We start from the raw sequence: 16,128 nt of genomic DNA on the forward strand, positions 1-16,128 counted from the left end.
GTAGGTAGGAGTCAGACTATGAAGAGCTTTTCATTCATTCATTCACTCACTCATTCATTCACTCATTCAACAAACATTCACTAAGCACCTGTGCTTACCATTGCACTAAACACATTGGCAAAAAAAAATCAATAGGAGACTTGAATCTATAACCACAACAACTCTGTAGTTGTTGACTTTCACAACTAGAGGCCTAACCATTCCTTTGACAAAACGAAGTGACGTTATTTGTCTGCTCCCCAAATTTCATACGGAATTAGTCCAGTTATCAATCGGGGTGGTCTGAATCTATGCAAAGAGATATGCCTTTCTCTCTGTCTCACAAGGGTTCAAAAGTAATTTTGAGGAAGAAAGAAACACATTTGCGACCAATTATACTTTCAAGTTCCACTCTAGTTTCAAGGAACTAGGTCAAATTCCTTAGCAGGTTTGTAAGGATTTAACCTGTTCTTCTCTGGGAGTAGTCACTGCTGTAGCTTTTGCACACGAGGCTGGTCCTGCTCAGTTTGTCCCAGAGAGGATGACAGCATTATGATAATCATGCCTCCGTGGCTGACCCACCAAACTGGCCAAATTTGGGCTTTATCAACAGGAAGCTACTGCTAAAGAATTCCAAAGACAAATTCTTGCAGCTGATTTCAGTCTTGAACATGATTGGAATATCAGTCTGTAAAGTGAAGGTAGGCACACTTTGAAGATCCATTGAAACTGTAGGAACTCAGATTTTAAAGCAGCAAACATGGGCATGCTGGCTATTAAAATAAAGAGGGTGTGTCTATGTTTAAATACTTTTAAAAGAAAATGTGAAGTAACAAAACATTTAGAAATGGAAGTAACTGAAATGCAGAGCAATTATACAGATGACAATGAAAATGAAATGTAAGAATGTATTAGAGAAAAGACTAGAGCAAAAGATTATCATTAGTTCGGGGGACTATGGTAAGGAGACTTCCCAGGCCGAGTGTGAATTGGGTGTAAAGTGGGGTTAGGGGCTTAAAAAGCTTTCTCAGTTTGAAGCCAGAATGGTGGAACTCCTTGTCCTTGGGGTATTCACCCAGGCCTCATATTAAACACTGCAGGAACCACTGCCAAAGTTGTGTTTGTACTCAGGAAACAGCGCTGCATGCAAGTCCTAGCAAAGCTTCTGGGCCTTGAACGGTCTGACATTTCTACCTACACTTTCCTACTTACCACTCCCGTGTTAGTCTTCCAATAATTCAGTATCTGAGAATATCTAATCACCGTCCTTTCACCCCCCAACCTGAAATCCATGTTGGGCCAGTGCAATCAAGAAAACGGCCTAGTTTTGGGCGCCTGGGTGGCTCAGTTGGTTAAGCGACTGCCTTGAAGCTCAGGTCATGATCCTGGAGTCCCAGGATCGAGTCCTGCATCAGGCTCCCGGCTCAGCGGGGAGCCTGCTTCTCCCTCTGACCTTCTCCCCCTCTCATGCTCTCTCTCCCTCTCAAATAAATAAATAAAATCTTAAAAAAAAAAAAAGAAAGAAGAAAACGGCCTAGTTTTGATCCCCCCAGACAAATGCAAGAGCCATTTTAAAAATCAAATTTCTGGCTGGTTGACACTCTCTAGATAAACTGGAAAGGAAGACATAGCAGAAACAGCTTTCATTTAATTCAGCCAATCAGTGTATATGTTTGAGTGCCTAATATATTCCCAGCATTGTGCTTGACACTATTAGGGAGAGAAGTGTCAGAGGCTAATAGTCCGGAATACAGGGTCAGTACAATTAAATAAAGAAGGTACAAGACAGTACATGATTAGCTGTTCTCTCTCCCCTTTGGATGTCCTGTGCTAAGAAGGCACCCTTGTCAACTGCCTTGCTACCATGGTGACAGTTACTAAGAAATGCACAGATCGACATCTGAACTGGTTAGAGAGTTCTGTTTGTTGTTATTATTGTTTTTAAATATGTAGTTTCTCCAGCCGGATGAATGGTTCTTAATGGTGGTCTCCAATTTTCTCTATGGATTCTCTATATTTGAGTCTTTCTTTCAAGTCTATATTCTTTCCTTGAAGAAAACTGAACCAGAAGCACGTGGACCCATCTGTGCGGACCCTGCACAGTTTGGGAGTTTTTCCCCTGCTTTGGGATCAGGCTTTATTGTTTGGAATGACCTCAAGTGCCCCAGGTTTCTAAATTCTTCCAATCTGTTAATATCAGGGATATTCCCCAAGGTTAAGAGAGAATTCTTGATCACATCTCACTTGCTTTCTCTGTGTCCCACTTCATCCTAGCTGCAACCACTGTCCCCTCATTTACTTCCCAAGCACCATTATATACACGTGATTGTTTACAACAGATTTTTAATGAAAGTCAAGGAATAACAGAGGAGATAATATAATACAGCATAGGACAGGAAATATAAGTACCTAAAAGTTCTTTGGCCATTTTCAACACAGGGCATTTCTCACTTTTGTTCTGCTCAGGGCCTATTGCTGCCATTTTGCTCAGACTTCCTTCTCCATCTCTTTCCCGAGCTCTTCGGGTCCAATCTCTGAAATTACATTATTCTGAGCAATGTAATTCTCATTGTCAAACCTCCTTCCATATGAACTGACCACCCCAAAAGGCCAGCCTTTTATTTTCCTTCACAAGCAAAAGCTCCATTTACCCAAGAAGTGAATTTTGCTAGTCCCCTAGAATGTAAAATAGCAGCTAAAAATAACTATTTTATTTTTTTTAAATAACTATTTTAAAAGTTACTTATTATCTTTCCCTGTTCACATGCTTTTTGGCTTAAGTCTCCCATTTGATCTGTATTTAAGGTACTGTTCTTCTTGAACTCTCCAAAGGACAGATGTAAAGTCAAAGTTTCAGAATCATTTTGCTTTGTGCATAAGCCAGTCATGGGTTTGGAAGAATTCTAGTTTTTTTTTTTTTTTAACTTCATTTTCTAATAAGTAATTCCTTAAAGATTCAGAAAAGCTATGGAATGATTTGTGAGTTTCTGATTGTCCTGTAAGAGATAGGGTGAAGAATAAAAACGGGCTCCCTGTAGAGAACACCCTACCATATCCGGCATTATCTACAGGCCAGGAATTAGGCACCCAGCACAATTTTCCTAAAAAAAAAACCTTTCTGTATTCAGGCACAGGAGGAGATGCTTAGGCAGTGACCAGAACTTTGCTTTAAGGATAAGAATCTTATCTCTGGAGGCGCCTGGGTGGCTCAGTCGTTAAGCGTCTGCCTTCAGCTCAGGTCATGATCCCAGGGTCCTGGGATCGTGCCCCACATCGGGCTCCCTGCTCCGCGGGAAGCCTGCTTCTCCCTCTCCCACTCCCCTTGCTTGTGTTCCTCCTCTTGCTATCTCTCTGTCAAATAAATAAAATTGTAAAAAAAAAAAACAACTTATCTCTGACTACAGAAAAGCTTCTAAAGGTGCTGAGTACGGATATCTCTGAGGTAGCCCTAAGTTACATTTGAATGTCATCTCCAAAGGAAGGTAACATATAACAATAAGTACAGCTTCTTGGGAAGATGGATTATTTCCCCTTGGACAGATCTCAATTTATATATCTCCATATACACCTCTATGAGGCTGTTATGTTCTATGCTGAGAACTGGACTAGGTACCATTAAGATGTGAGAAAACAATAAACCAAAATCGAGATCCTACAGGAACTTAGAATTCAGAGGGTGAGAAAAGTCTTACTCTACAGAAGTAAAAGTTATGGAATGAAAAAGTAGAATTGATTCAGCGTTCCGGAATTTTAGAACCAGAAGTATTTAAAAATCATTCACTGCTTTGCAGAAAAGAAAACGAGCTCAGAAGGGCTCATAGTTTTCCTGAAGTCACACAGTGAATTAGTGGCAGAGCCCACAGATATCAAGAGGTTTGTCTACCTTACCACATGCAACAACTACTAAGCATCAGTTCTAGGCAAGGAAATATATTGCTTAGGATAACACATGTAAGGGGTGCCTGGGTGGCTCAGTCATTAAGCGTCTGCCTTCGGCTCAGGTCATGATTCCGGGGTCCTGGGATCGAGCCACACATCAGGCTCTCTGCTTGGCGGGAAGCCTGCTTCTCCCTCTCCCACTCCCCCTGCTTGTGTTCCCTCTGTCGCTGTCTCTCTCTCTGTCAAATAAATAAACAAAATCTTAAAAAAAAAAAAAGATAACGCATATAAAATGCCTAGCACAGAGACGCCTGGGTGGCTCACTCAGGTGAGTGTCCAACTCCTGATTTCGGCTCAGGTCATGATCTGAGGGTCGTGGGATCGAGCCTTGTGTCGAGCTCCGCAGTTGGCGGAGAGTCAGCTTGAGATTCTTTCCTTCTGCCCCTTCTCCCCTCACGCTTGCTCTCTCTCTAAAAACAAATAAATAAAATTTTAAAATGCCTAACACAATGTCTGCAACCATCAGTTGCCACTATGGTCACAATCACCACCACCACCACCACCACCACCACCACCATCATCATCATTATCGCTAAGAGGACAGATTTTGGTATTAGCCAGACCCTGATGGGAGTCCCAGTTCTGCCACTTGGTGTAACTGTAGGTAATCTACTTACCTGGCCTGAGCCCCAGTTTCCTCATCTATAAAATGGGAATAAAAATAGTGTCTACCTAATAGGATAGTTGTGAGGATTATACATACACTCGAGTGTGTATACTTAAACACATATGTTGAAACTGTTCAAACATTAGTTGTTCCATAGTATTTATTAACCTATAGAAGTACACAGAGTCAAATAAGAATACACACACATAGAGCCTTGGTGGAATTTCTCTTTGCTCGGCCCAAATGAAAGCTAGAACGTTCACATGTACTGAACTTTCACTGTATACAGGTATCAGCACACAAGAATATGGAATGATAAAAACAGGAGAAGAGATGCTATTTGCGATGTTATAACATGGAAACGATTATTCTCAACAAGTATACGCCAATTACTTACACAAGAATGAGTAAGACTGAGCTGGCGCTTTCAAGGAGCTTGCGATCTAGTGGAGGAAGAAAGCAGGCTATTAACGATTCGAAATGGCCCACGCATGGCAGAGGTAGAGCTTAGAGCTACGGAGGCTCATGAAAGGGCATCCTATCTGGTAATGGTGGAGGCAGGGAAGGGAGTGTCAGAGAAGGTTTCTCAAATAAAAGAATAAGGTGTTGGCCAAAGATGAGAAGAGTTGGAAAGAGCCTGAAGCCACAAACCGGCTGTGGTGGGTGCTCTGAACTGGCTCTCAGCATCCACTCCAAACCTCTAGGTGTGTTTTCAGATCCTGCAGGGGCTAAAGAAGGAATAACCACATTTCCCCCATCTCCCTAGAGCGAGGGTTCTGCTTTTGTCAATTAGAAGCACTTGAAAGGTGGATCCAAGGCTGGAGCCATCCGCTTTGTTTCTGCTGCAAACTCACCTGTGGGCCCATCGGGCTTTCCTGTGGCATTACTTCAGTGTCTAGGTACTAACTCCGTGGGTGTTCAGAGGTCATCACAGGGGCAGCAGTGCTTCCTGACCTTGGATCACAGCTACAGCCGCATGTCTTTGAACTCTACAGTACCAATGGAGTCCACTGATTGCCACCTTTCTGATTACTGCAGAGGTAGCAGCTCCCCCAGTAGGCCAGAACAGCAGTGTTGTCCTAGGAATCATTCCTGGAGACCCCCTAAGGGAGCCAACCACCCTATCCAATGATTTGCTAAGCCCCTGATTTCCTGTATTAAATCCCTTTTTGCTTAAAATGGTGTGAGTGGTTCCTATTTCTTGCACCTAACATCAACAAAACACAAAAATGTAAAACGGGCCATGAATAATACAGCTCGCGGGGGTTAGTAAACTTCTTCTGTAATGGGCCAAGAGAGTACATATTTTAAGCGTTGTGGGCCACCCATGATCTTCACCTCCCCTTCCTTCCCGTCCTCAGTGCTAAGTATATTCACATTGTTGTGCAGCCATCTCCAGAACATTTTCATTTTGCAAAACTGAAACTCTACACTTCTTACATAGTCCTTCCCCATTCCCTCTCCCTTTCTCCTCCTCTCCTGGCCCCTGGCAACCACTCTGTCTCTATCACAATTTGACTACTCTGGAAACCTCATGTAAGTGGAATCACACGGGATTTGATTTTTTGTGACTAGCTCATTTCATTTAGCATAACGTCCTCAAAATCCATGCTGTAGCATGTGACAGGATTTCCTTCCTTCCTTTTTAAGGCTGAGTACTATTCCATTGTACGGATATGACACATTTTGTTTATCCCTTCCTCTGTTTATGGGCATGTGGGTTGCCCCCCCCCTTGGCTATTGTGTATAGTGCTGTTATAAACATGGGTACGTAAACCTCTTCAAGATCTTGCTTCAATTCTTTTAGATGTACACCCAGAAGTGGGATTGCTGGGTCATATGCTAATTCTAATTTTTAATTTTTTGAGGAACCACCACACTGTTTTCCATAGGGGCTGCACTACTTTACATTCCTACCAGCAGTGCAAAAGGGTTCCAATTTCTCCAAATCCTTGTTAACACCTGTTATTTTCTGATTTTTTGATAGTAGCTATCCTAATGAGTAGGAGGTGATATTTCACTGTGGTTTTGATTTGCACTTCCCTAATGATTGTGACATTGAGCATCGTTTCTTTTTAAAAAATTATTTTTTAAAGATTTTATTTATTTATTTGACAGAGAGAGACATAGCGAGAGAGGGAACACAAGCAGGGGGAGTGGGAGAGGGAGAAGCAGGCTTCCCGATGAGCAGGGAGCCCGATGTAGGGCTCGATCCCAGGACCCTGGGATCATGATCTGAGCCAAAGGCAGACGCTTAATGACTGAGCCACCCAGGCGCCCCTGAGCATCGTTTCTTTTCTTTTCTTTTAAAGATTTTATTTAGGGGCGCCTGGGTGGCTCAGTTGGTTAAACCGCTGCCTTCAGCTCAGGTCATGATCCCAGGGTCCTGGGATCGAGCCCCACATCGGGCTCCCTGCTCATGCAGGAAGCCTGCTTCTCCCTCTGCCTGCTGCTCCCCCTGCTTGTGCTCTCTCACTCTCTCGCTCTCTCGCTCTCTCTGTGTGTCAAATAAATAAATAAAATCTTTAAAGATTTTATTTATTTGTCAGAGAGAGAGAGACAGCACAAGCAGGGGGAGCAGCAGAGGGAGACGGAGAAGCGGGCTCCCCACTGAGCAAGGAGCCCAATGCAGGACTTGATCCCAGGATCCTGAGACCATGACCTGAGCAGAAGGCAGATGCTTAACCAATGGAGCCACCCAGGTGTCCTGGAGCATCATTTCATATGCTTGTTGCCCATTTGTATATCTTCTTTGTCCATTTTGAAACTGGGATATATGGGGCACCTGGCTGGCTCAGTAGAGTATGCGACTTGATCTCAAGGTCATGAGTTCAAGCCCCATGTTGTGTGTGGAGCCTACCTAAAATTTAAAAAAGGAAAAAATAAAATTGGGATATATGTTTTTTGTTGCTGTGCCATAGGACTTCTTTATATAATGTGGATATCGCACCCTTATCAGATGTATGATTTCCTTAGGTTGCTTTTTCACTCCGTTGCTTATGCCAGTTCAGTTTTAGTCTATGCTCATCAATGGCAATGTAGTCTGGAGCAACGTGCAAGCAGTCTGGCCAGATCTGGAGCTATCTTCCCTCCTAAAGACACTAATAGGAATGAGCCAGGACATCTTTAACTTGCGACACTTCAGCTCCTAGATACTCTGATTCACTATGATACCAAAAAAGCATTCCCATGTCTTTACTTTGAACAAGAACCAGCCAACTTGAGGTTTCTGGGACTGCAGAATTAGAAACAGCCTCAAGATTGTGTGAGTAAGTGGGAGTCATAGAAATAGACTCACCGGATTCAGGTTTTGCATTGTCAAGTGCCTGACACTAGAAAGCTGAAATCAAACACAATTTCAATATCTATTTTGTAATTTAACACTGCTCTTTTTACTTCAAATGGTAGTTCAAATCAACTTCTTTAATTCTCCATGTTTATTCTGAGAGGATAAAATATCCTAACTCTAAAGATATTAATGATTTCCACTCAAATATATGGAGAGTTAATTCATGACAGTCTAAAATACACTCCAGTTCACACAATACTTGCTCCAAAAAACCTTGCTGATTCTGTATTAGTGGATGTGAACACCATGGCATAGTGTATTTGCTAAACTATCCTATTTGAAGGGATAAGTTTCTGGGGTACAAAAGGTCTATTTCCTCTCCCAAATACTATTGTCTTTTGGAAAAATTTAGGAAGCCCATGTATGCTATTTTTCTGGTCTTCACTAAAAGAAAGTGGGAAGGTTAGGGACAGAGCTGCATATGGTCAAGGAGAAGAAACGTTGTAAATGCAGGGTCCTAATTCTCTTCCTGATTTTTATGTTAAGTTGTTGCGATTCAAGTATTTACCCACAATGTTCATCACTGCATTACTTCTAATCATGAATGTCAGGAACAGTGACGTTTATAAATGATTTTAGCTTTAACTAACAGAAAATCCAAACACGAGGTTAAAAAAAAAGTTATCTTTCTCATCATAAGAAGAAATCAAAAGATAGGTCATTGCTGGCATTGGTTTAAATGCTCAATTTTCTCAAGGTCAAAAGCCTTGAATTTTCTTGACTTTTCCCTCATGGATGAAAGATGGCTACTGCAGCTCTAGACATCTCACTGCTCGCAAGGCAGAAAGAATAGGCAAGAAATGGTACCAATTTTGGCTGTTCCATTTTATTTGGAAGGCAATACATGTATACCTCCTTTCCTGGAACTTCGCCCTCAACCTCAGTAATCTTCAGCTTACTTCCTGATGGTTGGAACTGATACCAGCCCTAGGTGTAAGTAAGATGAGGAAAACAAAATATATGCGAATATTTGGTTCTCCTATCCTAAAGGCAGGCAAGTAGGAGGAAAATTGGGAATGGGTGTTGGTCTGCTGAGTTCTAGGGTCTGCCACAGTGAAAACCAGGAAACACCAAAATATCTGCAAATACAAGATTAACTGACTATGATGTGCTATATGAATTCCACATGGCTGTTAAAAATTGTGGTACAGAGGGGCGCCTGGCCGGCTCAATCAGAAGAGCTTGTGACTCTTGGTCTTGGGGTCGTGAGTTCGAGCCCCATTGTATAGAGGTTATTTAAATAAATAAAACTTGGGGGTGCCTGGGTGGCTCAGTCGTTAAGTGTCTGCCTTTGGCTCAGGTCATGATCCCTGGGGTCCTGGGATCGAGCCCTGCGTTGGGCTCCCTGCTCGGTGGGGAGCCAGCTTCTCCCTCTGCCACTCCCCCTGCTTCTGTTCTCTCTCTCTCTCTCTGTCAAATAAATGGATAAAAGCTTTAAAAAAAAAAACTTAAAAAAATTGTGGTACAGAAAGATACTTAGGTGTATGCAAAATTATTCATAAAAATGTTATCAACTAAAAAATTAACATATAAAACAATAGGTAAGAAAACATCAAATTTGTTGGGGTGAAAAAAGTTTAGACAGATTTTAAAAACTTACACAGACATCTGCAAAAAGAAAAAAACACCAGAACTCATGTTCTGAAAATATTGACTTAGGCTGGGTTTTCTAGGAAACAGACTCTGAGGCAGGGATTTGCATGCAGGTGGTTTACTCATGAGTCCTCTCAGGAACAGCACCCATGAGGGAAGCAGGACTTGGGAGAGGAAGGTGAACTGCAGGGCACTTGCCACAGAGGCTTTAACTGGTCCCATGGGAAATTTAAAGCTGAATGTCCCAGATTGTTATAACTGAGGGACTGTGCCTCGTACCTCCACAACTGACCAGTCATTGGATTTGAGCTGCCCCAAGGGAGTGAACATGACCTAGGATGAGGCAGTTTCCTTCACAGAAGGCAATTTTGGAGAGAAATGCAACTGTGAGTCATCAGCAGCCAACACTCCTGGCAGCTAATATCTTGGGATCTGGGCAGCACACTACAGCATCCACCAGAAATGTCAACAACGATTATCTCTGGGTTTGGGGATTAAAGTTGGTTTTCTCTCTCTCTTTTTTTTATGTTTTCCAAATTTTCCACAACAAATATAGTATTGTCCTAAGGATTAAATGAGTTAATTCACATGAAGCACTTAACACAATTCCTGGAATGCATTTAAGTACTCAATAAGTTTAGTTATAATTATTTTTTATTTAGAAATATATACATATAAAACATTATAAAGAGAAAGCATAAATGTGAATATTGTCAAGAATAAAGTATGAAATAGGATTAAAATAATAATAGATCTTGCCGTTCATTTTGGCTTATTTTGTTTCATCCATGAAATTCTTTATATTGCTTCTTTCCAGCACTGCCCCACTGAACTTTTTATAACGATGGAAATTTTGGTATCAGTGCCATCCAGTATGGTAGCCACTAGCCATGGGTGGTTACTGAGCATTTGAAATGTGGCTAATGCAAATGAAGAACCAAATTCCAAATTTTATTTAGTTTCAATTCATTTAAATGTAAATAGCAACATATTGCTAATGGCTACCAAATATTGGACAATGCAGTGCTATACCAATACTAGTCAATGGTTATTTAGAGAAAAGATCTGAAATATTCTTTCTCTCTTTAAGCTTGGATTAGTTTCTCAACTCATCACCCTGTATAATCTCCTAATCTTGATTTCAAAATCATATTATATTTCCATATGTAGAAAAACAAAATGGGAAGAGTTTAATTGTACAAAAAGTCTCATGTGCTTTTTTGTGTGGGGGTGGTTTTTTTTTTGTCAGACTTTTTTTTTTTTTTTTTAAGTAATCTCTCCACCCAATGTGGGGCTCGAACTCACAACCCTGAGATCAAGAGTTGCATGCTCTTCCAACTGAGACAGCCAGGTGTCCCTGGTCAGACTTTTTTTTACATACAACAAGGAAGGTAATTTAGTTGAAAGTTAGGTGCTAAAGAGCTGTATAATGTATCACTAATTGGTATTTTTCAGTAAATATTCTGAAAAGAAAATGAAGGAGGTTGGGGGCGCCTGAGTGGCTCAGTCGTTAAGCGTCTGCCTTCTAAGCGTCTGCCTTGGGCTCAGGTCATGATCGCAGGGTCCTGGGATCGGGCTCCCTGCTCAGCGGGAAGCCTGCTCCTCCCTCTCTCACTCCCCCTGCTTGTACTCCCTCTCTTACTGTGTCTTTCTCTGTCAAATAAATAAATAAAATCTTAAAAAAAAAAAAGAAAATGAAGGAGGTTGTTCCATATCAAACATCTGGTTCGTCTTGGTAAGCCAAAAAAGACTTCTCACTGAAATCATACCTTTCAACCATACTATCAATACAGTAAGGGAGATACCTACAGAAACAATTTTGAAAATGCCTGAATAACAATGCGGAAGTCTCTTACCTCTCAGGTGGGAGGCATATGTATGGGGATAAGTCACTAACATAATCCAGCTCGAGGAAGGAAAGAGACACAGATCTTGGTTTGCACCCCAGCCCTGTCAGTTACTGTGTGTACTTTGGACACATTACTTAATTAATCCACAATCAAAGGGTGGTAACTACACCTCTGAAGGTTTGTTGGAAGATTAGTGAGATGTAAAGCAACTGGCACATAGTATCAATGAGCTTTATTATTATGTCAATATTATGTCAAGAAAATAGAACAGCAAAAGGGAAGTGAGCCCAAATAATATAAAATCTGGGCAATAATTAACTGGCATAATCATTTAGTTGTAAAATTATTGCTGGTATATGTTACCGTGTGTGTCTATCAACCACACGTAAAATTTAGTCCACTGTTTATCAGATAAATGACAAGAAGGGATGCTTGAATAAATGAACAAATCACCACCTTGCCCTGTTGTTAACGTTCTTTGACCCCAAAATGGGTTGTTATCACTAAAATTTTTTTTTTAAGACTTTATTTATTTGACAGAGAGAGACAGCGAGAGAGGGAACACAAGCAGGGGGAGTGGGAGAGGGAGAAGCAGGCTTCCCACCAAGCAGGGAGCCTGATGTGGGGCTTGATCCCAGGACCCTGGGATCATGACCTGAGCTGAAGGCAGACGCTAAACGACTGAGCCACCCAGGTGCCCCACTAAAATGGTTTTGTCACTGGTACTGTCACTAGGGAAATTTTCAAAGAAGTTGTATAGAGCAGTATCAAATTAATAGTCTTGAATAGAATTGTTTTTCTAGACTTAATAGGAGAGATCATGGCTGAAATTAAGATACTTTTTTTTTTACAGATTTTATTTATTGAGACATAGAGATACAGAGAGAGAAAGAGAGAGAGAGAGCACAAGCAGGGGGAGTAGCAGGCAGAGGGAGAGGGAGAAGACTCCCCACTGAGCCAGGAGCCCAACGTGGGGCTCGATCCCAGGACCCTGGGACCATGACCTGAGCCGAAGGCAAATGCTCAACCAACTGAGCCACTCAGGTGCTCCAAGATACTTTTTTAAAAAGATTTTATTTATTTATTTGAGAGAGAGAGAGCATGAGGAGCAGGGAGGGGCAGAGCAAGAGAGAGAAGCAGACTCCTTGCTGAGCAGGGAGCCTGATGATGATGATGATGATGATGATGATGATGATGATGATGATGATAATGATGATGCAAGGCTCGATCCCAGGGCTACAGGATCATGACCTGAGCCGAAGGAAGACACTTAACTGACTGAGCCACCCAGGCGACCCTTAAGATTTTATTTTTTAAGTAATCTCTACACCTGATGAGGGGCTCCAACTTACAACCCTAAGATCAAGAGTCGCATGCTCTTCTGACTGAGCCAGCCAGGTGCCCCCAAGAAACAACTTCTTGAGCAACATTATAAAGGAACATGTAAGGGCTTCCATCCTTAGACATTTTTAAGAAGACAGACAGTGCTCCAGCTGAAAATGTCATCCTCATCTGTGGTAGCCAGCCTCCAGGACAGCCTCTACTGACCCTTACTTCCCAGCACATGCCCTTCATTACTCTCCTGCCCAAATTCAATCAAGGCTGGCCCTGAATATGGCTGACGTGATGTGTGAGTTCCAAGGTTGTGTCATAAAAGGCACTGCAGCTTCTGCTTCGGTCTTTCAGATCGATTACTTGCTCCAGAATAAGCCAGTTGCCATGCTGTGGGAATATTCAAGCTGTTCTGTGGAAAAGCCCATGTGGCCAACAGACTAAGCCAACTTGCCAGACATGGGAGGGAACCACCTTGGAAGTGGATTCTCCAGCTCCAAATAAGTCTTCAGACGACCACAGCCCTAGCCTACATCTGACTGCAACCTTATGAAACTGAAACAGAAATGCCCAATTGAACCCTGCCTGAATTCCTGACTCAGAAATTGAGAAATAATACATGACTTCTATAGTTTTAAGCCACTAAGTTTGTTTTTTTTTTTTAAAGTAATCTCCAAGCCCAAAGAGGGGCTCAAACTCATGATGCTTGAAATGAAGAGCTGCATGCTCCACTGACTAAGCCAGCCAGGCTCCCCAAATACTTTTTTTTTAAAGATCTTATTTATTTATTTTAGAGAGAGACAGAGAGAGAGTATGCGTACATGAGCAGAGGGAGGGGCAAAGGGAGAGGGAGAAGCAGACTCCCCGCTGAGCAGGGAGCCTGATGCGGGGCTCAATCCCAGGACCCTGGGATCATGACCCAAGCCAAAGGCAGACACTTAACGATGAGCCACCCACGCGCCCCCTTAAATACTTAAAAAAATTTTTTTTTAAAGATTTTATTTATTTATTTGAGAGAGAGAGAATGAGAGATAGAGAGTATGAGGGAAGAGGGTCAGAGGGAGAAGCAGACTCCCTGCTGAGCAGGGACCCCGATGTGGGACTCGATCCTGGGACTCCAGGATCATGACCTGAGCCGAAGGCAGTCGCTTAACCAACTGAGCCACCCAGGCGCCCTCAAATACTTTTTTTTAAAGTAAATTCTGCCCCAACGTGGGGCTTGAACTCACCACCCCAAGATCAAAAGTCACATGCTCTATCGACTGAACCCACCTAGTGCTCTTGGTGTGTAGTTTTAGGGCTATTTGATATGCAGTAAAAGACAGCTAACATATCATCAATAACAAACATTTTTTTACTACTGTACAAAGTCTCCTGCTTATAGGCTGAACCATATGAGCATTCAAGGTAACTTCTTGCTTTATAACTTTAATGTTTTAACAGGCTGACACGTCATTAACTCTATATCTTTTCCTATAAAATTCTTTAAAAAAATTTATTTTTTTAAAGATTTTACTTATTTATTTGGGGGGGAGGGAAAGAGAGTCTCAAGCTGACTTTGCACTGAGCAGAGTCCCTTGCAGGGTTCAGATTCCATGATCCCGAGATCACGACCTGAGCCAAAACCAAGAGTTGGATGCTTAACTGACTGTGCCACCCAGGTGCGTCAGATTTTATTTATTTATTTTAGAGAGAGAGTGAGAGGGTGTGCATGTGAGCAGGGGGAGGGGCAGGGGGAGGGGCTTTTCCTATAAAATTCTTAAGTGACAAGGAGAATTAGCCAATCAAATATTTAATGAACATCCACTAAGTTCGAGGTATTATTCTAGGTGCTCTGCTGATTAAAAGGTATGATAATGCTATTGATAATAAAAACAATAGTAAAAATGATAGACACTACTAATACTTACTAAACATGTACTTGTCTTAGTGTTCTAGACACTGTACATATATACTCTCATTTAACCTTAACGTATATTGCCAAATGTTTTCCAGAAAGGTCATACCAAGTTACACTCCATCTGCAATGTTTAAGAACAAACTCACTGCAGATGTTTACCTACCAGCACTTAAAATTTTCAAAAAAAACCTGATAGGTGAAAAATAGAAGTTTAATCTGCATTTCTATGATTACTAGATCTTAAAATGTTAAGCACATTAAAGTTCTGTCTGACATATGTTACAATGTTGGCATTGTGGGGTTTTTTTTGACATTTTCATAGTCAAGTCAATCTCTTTGTAATTTCTTCCAACTCTTTTATAATTAAAAGGCTCTTTCCTATCCCTAGATCAATTAAATTTTCACTTGCATTTGTTTTCTAGTTTGTTTAAGGTTTTGTTTTTTACCCATGTAGTTATTTTTTGTGGCAGGACATAGGAGTTTTTTTCCCCCATAATCATGTCTCCTTCACTATTAAGGTTTTCTTTCCCCATTGATTTATGATGCCACCTTTATTATCTTAGTAATTCTTATTACTTGGGTATGTTTATGAGCTTTATAACCCTTTTTCATTGTCTGTTGGTTTAATGTTAGTACTACGCTTTTTTTTTTTTTAGATTTATTTATTTATGAGAGAGCGGGGAGGGAGCAGAGGGAGAGAGAATCTCCAGCAAACACCTGGCTGAGCGCAGAGCCCGCTGTGGGGCTTTTTCTCACAACCCTGAGATCATGACCTGAGCCGAAATCAAGAATGGCTTACCCAAGACTTAGCCATCCAGGTGCCCCTGTACTACCTTTTTTTTGATTACTAACTTCTACTCATTCATTAAAAACCATCACATTCTCCTCCTGGAAGCCTCCCTGATTCTTCCAAAAAGATATGAATGCTGCCTCCTTTTTCACCTTCATAACATATAAAATTCTCCTTTGTATCACAGTTAACAGGGTTGATTTTATCCAACTATACTCTTGAGAGCAGGGAACAGGTGTATTATATATTCATTGAAATTAGATTATAGGATTTGCATTAAAAGGTAGTGATGGCCAAACAGGTCTGGTTTGACAAAAAAATGAAAACAGTTCCCTCATTTCAACAAGTATCGTTGTGCTGCTATCCATTATGAAAAGATTATAAAGGTGAGTGAACCCTAGATTCTGCCTTAGGGAGTTCGCCACTTAGGGCAAAGAAACGTGAATATACGTGATTAAATAGTATGACTAGAGTAAAATACTCATGCACAAGGAAGGAGAAAGGAAAAAAAACTGAGCAAGTAGTGGGCAAAGTTTCGTAGTGGGCATACCTATGAGCTGGGTTTATGGTGGTGCTTCTTAAATGTCAAACGAATTTAATTAATTTTAATGACAGAGTGCATCAATTCAGAACCTTTAACAGGAGTTACATTAATTTATCCTTCTTCGGAGAACTTTTTAAGGAAGCCTAAAGTAGTTTGCGTAGTATGGGCAAGCTGAAGAGCTCTGCTTGGAAGCTGTTTCCTTAGCGCCAATCTGAGATGCCCCGCACAGGACACAGGTGCGAATA

General features: G+C 41.4%; 1 long non-coding RNA gene across 3 annotated transcripts in view; it reads right to left on the reverse strand.

Annotated features, from left to right (window-relative positions):
• LOC141374126 (uncharacterized) overlaps positions 1 to 16,128 on the reverse strand; it is a 109,594-nt gene that overhangs the window by 92,778 nt on the left and 688 nt on the right. The window lies entirely within an intron of this gene.

Source organism: Callorhinus ursinus, unplaced genomic scaffold (genome assembly GCF_003265705.2).
Source record: "Callorhinus ursinus isolate GAN/ISIS: 27379988/994484 unplaced genomic scaffold, GSC_fseal_2.0 scaffold14, whole genome shotgun sequence".
Taxonomy (NCBI): Eukaryota; Metazoa; Chordata; class Mammalia; order Carnivora; family Otariidae; genus Callorhinus; species Callorhinus ursinus.